Source organism: Anabrus simplex, chromosome 14, assembly GCF_040414725.1.
Source record: "Anabrus simplex isolate iqAnaSimp1 chromosome 14, ASM4041472v1, whole genome shotgun sequence".
NCBI lineage: Eukaryota > Metazoa > Arthropoda > Insecta > Orthoptera > Tettigoniidae > Anabrus > Anabrus simplex.
The window spans coordinates 70,858,847-70,871,191 of NC_090278.1; positions in this window are offsets into that span (position 1 = coordinate 70,858,847).

The following is a 12,345-nucleotide window of genomic DNA, read 5'->3' on the forward strand; positions in this document are numbered from 1 at the left end:
ATACCTAGAATTATTCTTGAGGGGATAGAAATTGCTAAACAGTCGAATAATTTTAACAAAGGTGACGGCTGTACACTGATTAGACCATGGTTACCCTCCATTGTTAACTCTTGAACATATTTCTGGAGGCCCTGGAATGAACTACATTTCTAACCGAGTCTCTTTATCTTGAGTCTGGTTTCTATGGAGTGACGGTTGACACTAAAATCGCTGTTATTGCTCTGAAGACGATCGTGGTCGCAGGTTCGAAACGCGTCAGCATATTACAAGCGTTACACGACCTAATATCCCCAAAATTAAGTGTTATAATTAATGTCATTTAGTGATCGTGAAAGTATACGTCTTTAAGATGATCTTAATTGGGGAAAACCTATTAACGAAGTTGTGAGAGTATTTAGCGGCTGTCGCACCGACACAGATAGGTCTTATGGCTTTGACGGGATAGGAAAGGGCTAGGAGTGGGAAGGAAGCGATCGTGGCCTTAATTAAGGTACAGCCAGAGTGCGAAATAGCGGGGGGATGGGAGGGGTCCCCCCCTCCCCTCCGATGATTTTATCTCAAAGTTTCCCCCTACTAAAATTGTTCAGGGGGGATTCTTTCATTATAAAATGAGGAAATTCACCGTGCATATTTTCATAAAAACATCAACAATAATAGGCCTACACATAAGTATGAAATAATAGGATGGCTGTCAGACCTTGAGGAATAAAACAACGGAGCTGTGGCAACTCCGCACATGCAGCCTACTTTTCTGGTAAGTCCATCTGAAACCCAGGAATAATTTTCCATTGAACATCATTCTTCTTATAACAACAGAATTCAAACATAAATATTTTAAATTTACATTTTAAGGGTAGGGGGTAATTTACTTAGAAGGGAATTATATACCCCTATATACTGTTTGAAATAAACATTAGTAGTTAAGCCCTACGATCCTTCTCCCCTCCCCCCCACCAGTTTTTCGATTTCGCACCCTGGGTGCCTGATGTGAAAATGGGAAACCACGGAAAACCATATTCAGGGCTGCCGACAGTGGGGTTCGAACCCACTATCTCCCGGATGCAAGCTCACAGCTGCGTGCCCCTAACCGCACGGCCAACTCGGCCGGTAAGAGAACTGGAGACGATCCAAAGGAAAGCAGCAAGACTTTTCTTTGTGATTTCCGTCAAAAGAGTAGCATTTCGAAAATGTGGCAAACTTTAGGTTGGGAAGACTTGGGAAAAAGGAGACGAGCTGCTCGACTAAGTGGTATGTTTCGAGTTGTCTGTGGGGAGATGGTCTGGGGTGACATTAGTAGACAGATAAGTTTGACCGGTGTTTTAAAAATTTGAAACAGAGCACAGTATGAAGTTAAAGTTCGAATTCAGAGGGCAAATTGGGGCAAGTATCCATTTAGAGGAATTAGGGAATGAAATAATTTGTCAGGGAAATGTTCACCAAATTTCGTAGCTCTTTGAAACCACTTACAGTAACAAAAGTCTAGGGAAACTACTGATAGGGAATCTCCCACCTGGGCGACTTATTTCACAAATTCTTGGCAAGATATTGCCAATTTCACAAATTCTAGGCTCTAGGTCTATTCCACCGAAGTGGTTGTCCGTGGTTTCCCCACTTCTCCTCCAGCCAAATGCCGGCATGGTATGTAACTTAAGGCCATGACCGCTTCTTGCACTCTTGCTTGACTATCCCTTTCGATCTTTCCATTCCCCCCCCCCCCCCACACCAAGGCCCTTGTTCAGCATAGTAGGTGAGGTTGCCTGGGGGAGGTACTGATCCTACTTCCCAGTTGTATCGCCCGACCCAAAATCTCGCACTCCAGGACACTGCCCTTGAGGCGGTATAGGGTGAATCCCTCGCTGAGTCCGAGGGAGAAACCAAGACTGGGATGTAAACGGATTGAGAAAGAAAAAAAGAAAAAAAAAAAGAAAGAAAAAAGGTCTACTCCACCGATATACATTGTTTGCTAGGACTTTATGAAGTCAACATTCAAACGCCCACCTCGCTAAGTAAGGAAACCTCGGTCCTCAATGCAAAGACTGATTTGTTCATTACATGTGTTCCCGACACCACAAGACACTATATGGGCTCTGGCAAATCGACAGGCTGACACAGCTTAAATCTGGAGGTAGCAAGGGACGTTGAGGCCTTCGGTTCTGAGGGTCCTGGGTTCGATTCCCGACCGTGTCGGGGATTTTAATCACGTCTGATTAATTCTTCTGGCTCGGGAACTGTGTGTTTGTGTTTGTCCCAACACTTTCCTCTTCATATTCAGACAACACACTACACTACCAATCACCACAGAAACACGCAATAGTGATTACATCGCTCCATATAGTGTTGACGTCAGGAAGGGCATCCGGGCGTCAAACAGGGCGAAATGTACGTGTGCGACCAAGTTCTCACTCGCGACCTGACAAGTGTAGGAAAAGCAGTAGTAGAAGAAGAAGAAGACGAACTAATAAGTAAACAAGACATACAGTATTGTTAGATCCTGGGAGAAATGATTCAAGAAAATGGTTTAGGAAAATCTGAAAATCTGCTGTAGAAGAAAGGTTACAGAAGATGGAAAGAGCGTACGGCATCTCTAAGAATTTTTACAACAAGAAATGCTTATCTAAAAAATCTACAAATAAGGCACTACAGTAAAGTGGTGAAACCAAAATATCTTTACGTACTGAATGTCTAGTTTTGAACTATAACGTCGATAAACTTGAAGCACTAGAAAGAAGAATCGTGAGTAAAATCTAAGGTCTAATGGGAAACCCTGCTTAGTGAGTTTTTGAAAAATGTTTAAAGATGAACAACGCCATTTGGAATTGTTTTGTTCTCCACAAGCTCTAGTGTGTGTGAAACAAGAGAAGTTCATCCTATCGTAGAGGAAACCAATATACACTCAACTTTCGATTTACCGTAATCAGATCAACCGCGTTGCGGCTTAACCGCGATATCAAAAACACTAGAAATGCACGCGTGTTAGGAGTTACAGTAATACAAGCAAATGGGGGGGGGGGGTGCCTTGGCAAATGTCGAGTCATTGCTGGAGCTCATCGAGAGCCAGGATGATGCTCTCATCACCGAAAAACTTGTTTTGAGAAACTTGAGAAATAAAATAAAGAAAAAAGTGTTTCTCTGCACAAAAGCAGAAAACCATGACTGATTATGTTCAGAAACTGTAAAGTTAGGTAGTCTGAATATTTTTCTTTGCCTTATTAGTTTCAATGAAAATTGCTGTTTATTTTTCCATTTATTAATTATGCTAAGTGCTACTTTTACTGCTGCGTATTTGGGAATTTAATAAAAAACAATACAGTAGTATCATTTATTATTACTTTAACTGTACTTACGCCTGTTCTATTTTTAACTCTTTGCGGGTTAACCGCGGTTTTACTTATCCGGGAAGCTTTCACCCTATATTATCCTGGTTCATCGAGAGTTGAGTGTAGTGTTGACCAGTTTAGAAACCCCACTTGCTCTCGGCTATGTATTTTCGACGGCTTAGTTACACAATTATGAACTTCTTTCCTTTTCTCTTTAATATTACAGCATAATCACGCAAGTTCCGTTTTGCACTTCCTGCACAATAATCTGTGTGACAATTGAGTGTGAACATTAGATAATTTCCAATTACTGAAAATGATGACTGTAAAATCAAGGACAAAAATAACTTATATAAACTGATATGTGCGGTGCATCAAGATGTGTATGAGTGTTTCAAACATGGACTAATCTATCATATAGTGATATTCTCACTTTTTTGTACCAAGGTAAAAATAAAAAGTACGGCGTATCATTGTGACTTATACTGTAATGTGTGTGATTTAATAATTTATTAACAGTATGCTCCATTACAGAAAGTAATACTACATGCTTGTATATACTGTACATAATGATAGTACTAATTAAAACCCTATGTGAAATAATTTTCATATGACTTTTGTCAATATCACACTCAATTGCTATCTCAATGTAAGATGTCAACATTTATTTTGCTTGCAAATTTATAAAAATCCTGTAAGTGTTTGTCCACGAGTTCGTATTTCTCCTCCGGCCAGTCGCACACTGACTTTATTTATTTATTTATTTATTTATTTATTTATTTATTTATTTATTTATTTATTTATTTATTTATTTATTTATTTATTTGTGGCGAAGTTAGGGCTCTTGGCCCTCTCTTACACTTAACCACATTATGCGGCTTAATACTGAATCCAAACTTAATATTCAAACTTAACACAGTGTATATAATATAATTGTAATATAACTTAATATAGTCTAAAACTAAAATATTACATCCTAAGTCTAAAATTAGAAAAATAAATTCAATATTAACTACTCTAGGTGGAAATCATAAAATATAACAGTAATTTATGCAAACTTTTGGGAACTATTTACTCTTCTACAAAGTTCACCTCTCTCGGAGTTGAGTAATTTACACTCCCAAAGAATATGATCAACTGTCTGATGATTTGTTTCACCACACACACACACACACACACACACACACACACACACACACACACACACACACACACACATGTAGGATCGTCTGTTATTTTGAACCTAAAGAAGTATTCACCAAATTTCCCGTAGCATGTTGCCATAGCTGTCATATGATGACTTAGGTTTAGTTTAATATTCAGTGTACTTCGTACATTAGGAAAGTATGATTTTGTTATGCTTCCGTTTGTAGTATTTTCCCAACCGTACTCCTACAATCGAATGGTTTCCTCCATCAGGTCTCGTTTGATTGTATAGATAGGTGTTCAATTGTAAACCACTTCAAGTCCAGGTTGTTTGCAGCTTGTTTGACCAAATGGTCTGCAAGTTCGTTTCCTTCATTGCCATCATGAGCCTTGATCCATGTAAAATTTTACGATCCAGTTCTCTTGCTGAAGATATCGTAAAATACTTTGTATTTCTTCTATCAATGTATTGTGCTTGCGGTTGGTTCGTAAAAGATGTAAGGTTTTTTTTTTTTTTACTGTCAGTGTGAATTACAGGAGATTTTCATGTATATTGTCTATTCTTTTTGCTATTTATATTATTTGTTTTATTTGTATTTGTAAGTACTGTATAAGTTATGTACATGTATACTCGTCTGGTGGTTAAGTGTAACAGAGGGCCTTGAGCCCTAACTTCGCCACCAATAAAGGCATTATCTATCTATCTATGTCTTGTAATATCCCAAGGGCCTCCAGTACAGCAATTTGCTCAGCCCGATTGTTTGAGCATCTATTATATAATTTGTACCTAAGTGTGTGTGTTTTTTGTTTGTTTCTTATAGCGCGCTGTCGGTGACATAGTTAACTCATGAAGACTACTCTGACAACATAAACATTTTGTTGATACAGTATGTAACTGGAGATAGCTTGCATGCTATTCAGTATTGTGTGGACAGATATATTTCAGAGTTACGTGATTTGTTATTTTTTGGGGAGAGACTTCCAAGATGTGTAGCCCACATTCTTTCATTAATTTATCTTTTCAATTATGATTTTAAACAAGAATCTTGAGGTATATTTTGTGTGTTAGCAAATACTCGTACATTTTCTGACAGTTTCAACAATACGGTTATAAAGTATGAAAATGTAAGTAGGTCTACATGAATAAACTTGATATTTAAGAAAAACGAAAACAACAGAACAGTGGAAAATTAGAAATAATAAGGAAATATGCCAGAACATAGAAAATATAACAGAAGCAATAAGAAAAATTAGATTGCTATTTTTGGACATATCTATAGGTAGACTATTAAAATACCTTTGGGAGAAACATTCAACAACGAGCTGGAAAAAATGTGCCGGGAGTGTCCGAGGACAACGCCAGGTGCAGGTATTTTTATTTGACTCCCGTAGGCGACCTGCGCGTCGTGATGAGGGTGAAATGGTGATGAAGACGACACATACACCCATCCCCCGTGCCAGCGAAATTAACCAATGATGGTTAAAATTCCCGACCCTGCCAGGAATCGAACCCGGGGCTCCTGTGAGCAAAGGCCAGCACACTAACCATTTAGCCACGGAGCCGAACAACGAGCTGGATACAGGAGGTCAAGAAAGATTTACAAAGAAATAAATAAGAAAAGAGGAAACTATAGAAAGAGTGATTTTTAGAATGGAAGGATTCGAATGAAGAATGAAGAGGAAAAGGAATAGTGCATTGATGAAGGAATACTAAAAAGAACGGAGGATTAAACATCAAGGAAGGATGATGAAGAAGAAGGAGGAGAAGAAGAATAAGAATAAGAAGTAAATATCGACCCCCTTTTTTTTTTTTTCCTTAAACCTCATTGCGATTTCCATGTGTAGCTATGTGCACGAGCGCCGTTAGCCTAAGTTCACCGAGCTCAATAGCTGCAGTCGCTTAAGTGCGGCCAGTATCCAGTATTTGGGAGATAGTGGGTTCGAACCCCACTGTCGGCAGCCGTGAAGATGGTATTCCGTGGTTTCCCATTTTCACACCAGGCAAATGCTGGGGCTGTACCTTAATTAAGGCCACGGCCGCTTCCTTCCCACTCCTAGCCCCTCCCTGTCATATCGTCGTCATAAGACCTATCTGTGTCGGTGCGACGTAAAGCAACTTGCAAAGAAAAAAAAAAAGCCTAAGTTTAGCCCACGATATACAGGTTAATAGAATCAGACCAACACTTTAGCGCTGTCATTGACGCTGACAGCTGAGGACGTACTAATTCAACGTCACGATTATCAGTGACATTACTTTCTTATTGATTGACAGGCAAAACAGAGCACGGTGCAACTCTCACAAACAGGTCGGAATTCCTAGAAACGTTCTCCTATTTTTTGCATTTTAGATAACACACCGCAAGGTCTTCCATTGTTACTTATTCAAATATACCTCCTTTGTTTAACATTTGTGTGTGTGGGGGGGGGGGAAGTTTATCAGATTAAAGGAAGCCCCGGGGGCTCCCAACTTACGTACTAGAGCACACAAAACACTGCTCATATCTCGCCAAACAGTAAGGATTTAAAAATTGAACGAAGTGTGTTGTAATACGCGTAACTTTCACCAATCCGTCCTTCAGTGATCTGGCTACTCAGACGTAAGTTATAGTAAATAGACCGGCAGAGCATTGGTGCTATATAGTGAAGCCGGAAGCTTGCGCCCGCCGCCATGTTACGTCACTACAGATTCACTGCAATGCCCTTGTTCGTAGGATGCAGTGGTTTTTTTCAGTGCATGATGTCTTCTGGTATGGGATAGTACAAATTTATTACTTCATTGATCTGTCCCCGTCTATTACTTGGCTTTGAGAATATGAAAGTGAGGTATTGAGGTCTGAGCGATGTTAGTAATGCCATACCTTATGCAGTCAGTCCCTGTTTACAATGATGTAAAAATGTCGCTCATAGAATAGGTTAATCTAAGTAGGCTTATCGGACTGATATGTAAAAGCAACTTCTGCTCAGCGAGGAAAGCAACAGGACACTACATCACTCCTCATTTCTCTTGCACATCTCTTTAGTGATTCCTAGGCCATCTTTAACCGCTGAGGACGGAGATGTTGAAGTGTTGCTCATAGGGTCGGTTAGTCTATGTAGGCTTTTCAGATTTACTGTACATGTAATAGGAACTTCTGGATCGGTAAGAAAAGCAACGGGAAACTAGCTCACTCCTCATTTCTCTAGCACACCTCTTTAGTGATTCCTATGTCACCTTTGATAGCTGGGGACGGAGCTGTAGAAGTGTTGCTCATACGATCGGTTAAAGAATGCTTCGACTCAAGGCCCCACACCGCTGGCTGCGCAGAAGCGTGTGACTGGGGAACACATGTCCATGCGCGTACCGCCATGTTGCGGGCGCTCCTCAGCTTGACGCGGAGATTGTATGGAATTCATGCTTTAACTTACATTTCGCACACATGAAAACATTCGCCTTATAAAATTAATGACAGCCTGCACCGACTACCGTGTACACACGCAATAAATATACATACTATCAAGACTGTGGTAATAAAATATATATCTTTATAAAAACTGAACAATCTACACAAATCCTTTAAATAGCCTATAGGTGGCGCACCTAAAAAAAAAACCGTTAGCAGACTGAATAAGAAGACTGAAAAATACACTACTACAAAAATACACTACTACAAAAATACACTACTACAAAAATACACTAGCGGTACCTCGAAAATGATCATGTCGCTCACTTTAATATAAGGGTCATGTTTGTAACTGATGTGTTTGAACATTGTACGTATGGCAAGAAGGCCAGACTCAAAGGACGAGAATCAACGTGGTAATCTGTCTCTTGAGAAACCCAGGATCAACAATTATTTAGCTTTATTGAAAATATGAAGACATGTTCAAAAAGCGGTCTACAACTTAAGTATGATTACATATCGTGAGATAAAAATTACTTGTCTCTTAGCAGACTGGAGAACACATAAATTAAATATTTACAAACTCCTGTACCGATAACAATAATCTTCAATATCAACAAGAAAGAAAACCTGTGAAATAAAATATTTCTATGAAAGGTACATAGCTTATGATTCCTCTCAGATAAGTAATTACAGCAAATTTTACTCAATTATCTGAACAGATTGTTTAAAAAGTACATGACTGCAGAAATCTTTCTAAAGCAATCAGATACATGTTTTTTTTCATTTTCTGAATATGAAATCCCGGCTCTGCGGTGTAGGGGTAGCGTGTCTACTTCTTACCCGGAGGCTCCGGGTTCAATCTCCGATGAATTGGAAAAAGGCAAACAAGAAAAAGAAGCCTAAATATTCTAAATTTCATGTCCAAGCGTTCTCTGAATCAACCACCCTATAACCTGTTTAGTTCTCGATTATGGTAAATGGAAGTTATTTGTTAACAGTTCAATTTCTACTCACATGTGAAAAGAAATACCAGATCCCTTCTGATAGCAGTCTGTACAAATGAAGGCTGCACACGAATCCACCCTCGTGAATATCTTTCCATTCCACAGGTAATGCCTAACTTTAGGCCTAATATTGTCGATCAATTTAACTAACGTAATGTATTTGCTCCCACATTCCTTGAAAATATTTAACAATATATTATCACTCCGTCACATATAATACCTAACCAGATCCACTAACAGGCATGATTCAAATCGAAAACATGCAAGGGTCTGTAAACGTTACCACATGCTAGCCATGCATTCGAAGCTGAAGCGCCCGCAACATGGCGATGCGCGAAAGTATTCAATATTCCGCTTAGCATCAGCGCGCTCTGTGAGTCTAGATAAGTAATATTAAAGTCTTTGCTTCGACTTGACAGCAGTGCACAATCAACGTTGCCACTACTTGCTTAGAGGTAAGAGACTTCGCCGTTCCCATATCTGCAACCGCGTAGTTTTCCTCACCCGCCTAATTCAGTGGCCGCAAGTTTAGTTCATTTCAAAAGCCATGCACGGAGGAATTGGTTATGTTCCAGTGTTATCTTGACCGTCACATGAAATATGCGGGTATCATGGTGGGAGCAATAATAGGTTGAGATAACAGCTTATAGCGTGACTCCAAGAGCCGTGTTAGTTATACAAGATGTTGAGATAGCGCTGCGTGTTCACACACAGTAATTGTGTGTAGACCTATTTCTTCGGACATGGAGTAGAAAATGCTCCCTGAGAGACTTGTGTGTATGTAGCGCCAATTTATCCCTAAGGGAATCTGGTAAAGCTTTATCTGCCAAATCCGGTCAAGAAAGCCAAGCAATACGGGTGAAAATATCATCACACTTAAAACGTGACACTTGAATATGTTGAGGTGGTCTTGCTGAGCAGCAGTCTTCTTTGAAAACTCAGGTTCTCATGGTGGTGATGATTATTGTTTTCAGAGGACTTACAACTGGGAAGCCATCATCTGTATAACACTAATCATAAGGAAATAAATGGAAGGGACCCGACACTTCGAAAAATGAAGGTATCGGTCAAAGAAAGGCATCAAACAAATTGTAAAAAAAATACCACGTAAAGGTGTTGTATGAAGTGACTGTGTTGCGCGCGAAGCGAAGTGAAAGGTGAGACCTGTCAGTCAAGATTACGAATGATCGCCCGTTCCACGTAAAGACCGCCAACCGAAGACCCACTGTGAGGATATGGGTCAGTAATTAGTGAAGTGTTGTCATTCACTGACGAGTATAATTGTGTGCCTGCAGTAAGTGATTCATAATCGATTAAATTCGTACAAAAAACAGTCTCTGTTTTAGTCATAACTTTCTTTCTTTCTTTCTTAATCTGCTTACGCTCCAGGGTTGGTTTTTCCCTCGGACTCAGCGAGGAATCCCACTTCTACCACCTCAGAGACAGTGTCCTGGAGCTTCAGACGCTGGGTTTGGGGATAAAAGTGGGGAGGATGACCAGTACCTCGCCCAGGTGGCCTCACGTGCTATGCTGAACAGGGGCCTTGCGGGGGGATGGGAAGATTGGAAGGGATAGACAAGGAAGAGGAAGGAAGCGGCCGTGGCCTTAAGCCAGGTACCATTTTTCCTCCTGCAAATGCTGAGATGATACCTAACTTAAGGCCACGGTTACTTCCTTCCCTATTCCTTGTCTATCCCTTTTAATCTTCCCATCCTCCACAAGGCCCCTGTTCAGCATAGCAGGTGTGACCGCCTGGGCGAGGTACTGGTCCTCCTCCCCAGTCGTATAAGTCTCAACTCCAGGACAGTGCCCTTGAGGTGGTAGAGGTGGGATCCCTCGCTGAGTCCGAGGGAAAAATCAACCCTGGAGGGTAAACGGATTTAATAATAATAATAATAATAATAATAATAATAATAATAATAATAATAATAATAATAATAATCGTATAGCCTGAGCTACCCGTGTGCAGACATTTTAATCTGACGCCATCTGGTTGCCAGATCGTTAATTTCGACGCTCCGTTTTACTCTAGGCCTACTAGATGGCGGAATAAATTGAATCTCTCTTGGGCGTCTACGGCTGAGTTTTAATTCACTTTGTCCGGTAAACACCAAATGTGTCACCAGAGATCCTTTACATGCCGATCTCGTCCGACATGTAGTGTCAAATGAAAGTGAATATTTAAATAAACGATGTTAACCTTCAGCGGAAACTGTGTATTTCTGAGGCGATACACACCCATGGTTTACTGAACAAAGATGTGGTAAATTTGAAATGTACATAGTGCGCCCTTCGAAGACGATCAGATGGATGCAACAGCTCCCACTCTAATGCAATACAGGGTTTTCCATATAAAACTTGACCGCTCGCCCGTGACTGATTTCCCCCACACCCAAGGGAAATGTTCGATAAATTCTTTGAAAACATTTAAGAAGAGACGACGTAAATAGTTGATAGGACATCTATCACATGCATGGCAGCCGTAAGAACAGACCATTGAGAGAGAATCATCCTCTCGATGCATTAAGAAGGGGCTCTACAGTACTAAATTACTGGACCAAAAATATCCCCTTTCCTATGGCAACCCCTTTGGGTAGGGGCGGCAGAATAGCATCCAAGGTATCCCCTGCTTGTTGCAGGAGGCGGCTAGGGAGCCAGGGCGTCATTTCACGACGACAGGGCCCTTACCTGGCATTGCTTCCACTTACTTGTGCCAGGTTCCTCGCTTTCGTCTGTCCTATCCGACCTCCCTTGGCCAATTCTTGTTGTTTTCCTAGACCGACAGTATTACTTTCGTGGCCCAGGGATTCTTTCATGTTTTTGCTATTTGCTTTCGTACCGACACAGATAGGTCTTATGGCGACGATGGAATAGGAAAGGCGGAGGAGTTAGAAGGAAGCGGCCGTGGTCTTAATTAAGGTACAGCCCTAGCATTTGGCTGGTGTGAAAATGGGAAACCACGGAAAACCATCTTCAGGGCTGCCGACAGTGGGATTCGTATCCACTATCTCCCGGATGCAAGCTCATAGCCGCGCGCCCATAACCGCACGGCCAACTCGCCCGGTGATTCTTTCATTGTCATGCCCTTCATGGCACTTGTCCGGCCCCGGGATACAGGGGTAGCGTGCCTGCCTCTTACTTGGAGGCTCCGCGTTTGATTCCCGGTCATTAGCATTAGTTTCTACTGTTGGAAACTGAAGATGATTAACGGCCAAATTCTTTGAGCCATGTTTGGGTAAAAGAGAAAACTGATAGAAAGAGGGAGAAACTCCCCGCTGACTGCATGATACGCTAGCGTTGAAGTTCGGGCTGGGAAGACTTGGGAGAAAGGAGGCGAGCTGTTACACTAAGCGGTATGTTCCGAGCTGTCAGTGCAGAGATGGCATGCAATGACATTGGTAGACGAGTTCTTTTGAGTGGTGTCTTTAAAAGTAGGAAAGATCACAATGTGAAGATAAAGTTTGAATTCAAGACGAATAAATATTAATTTATAGG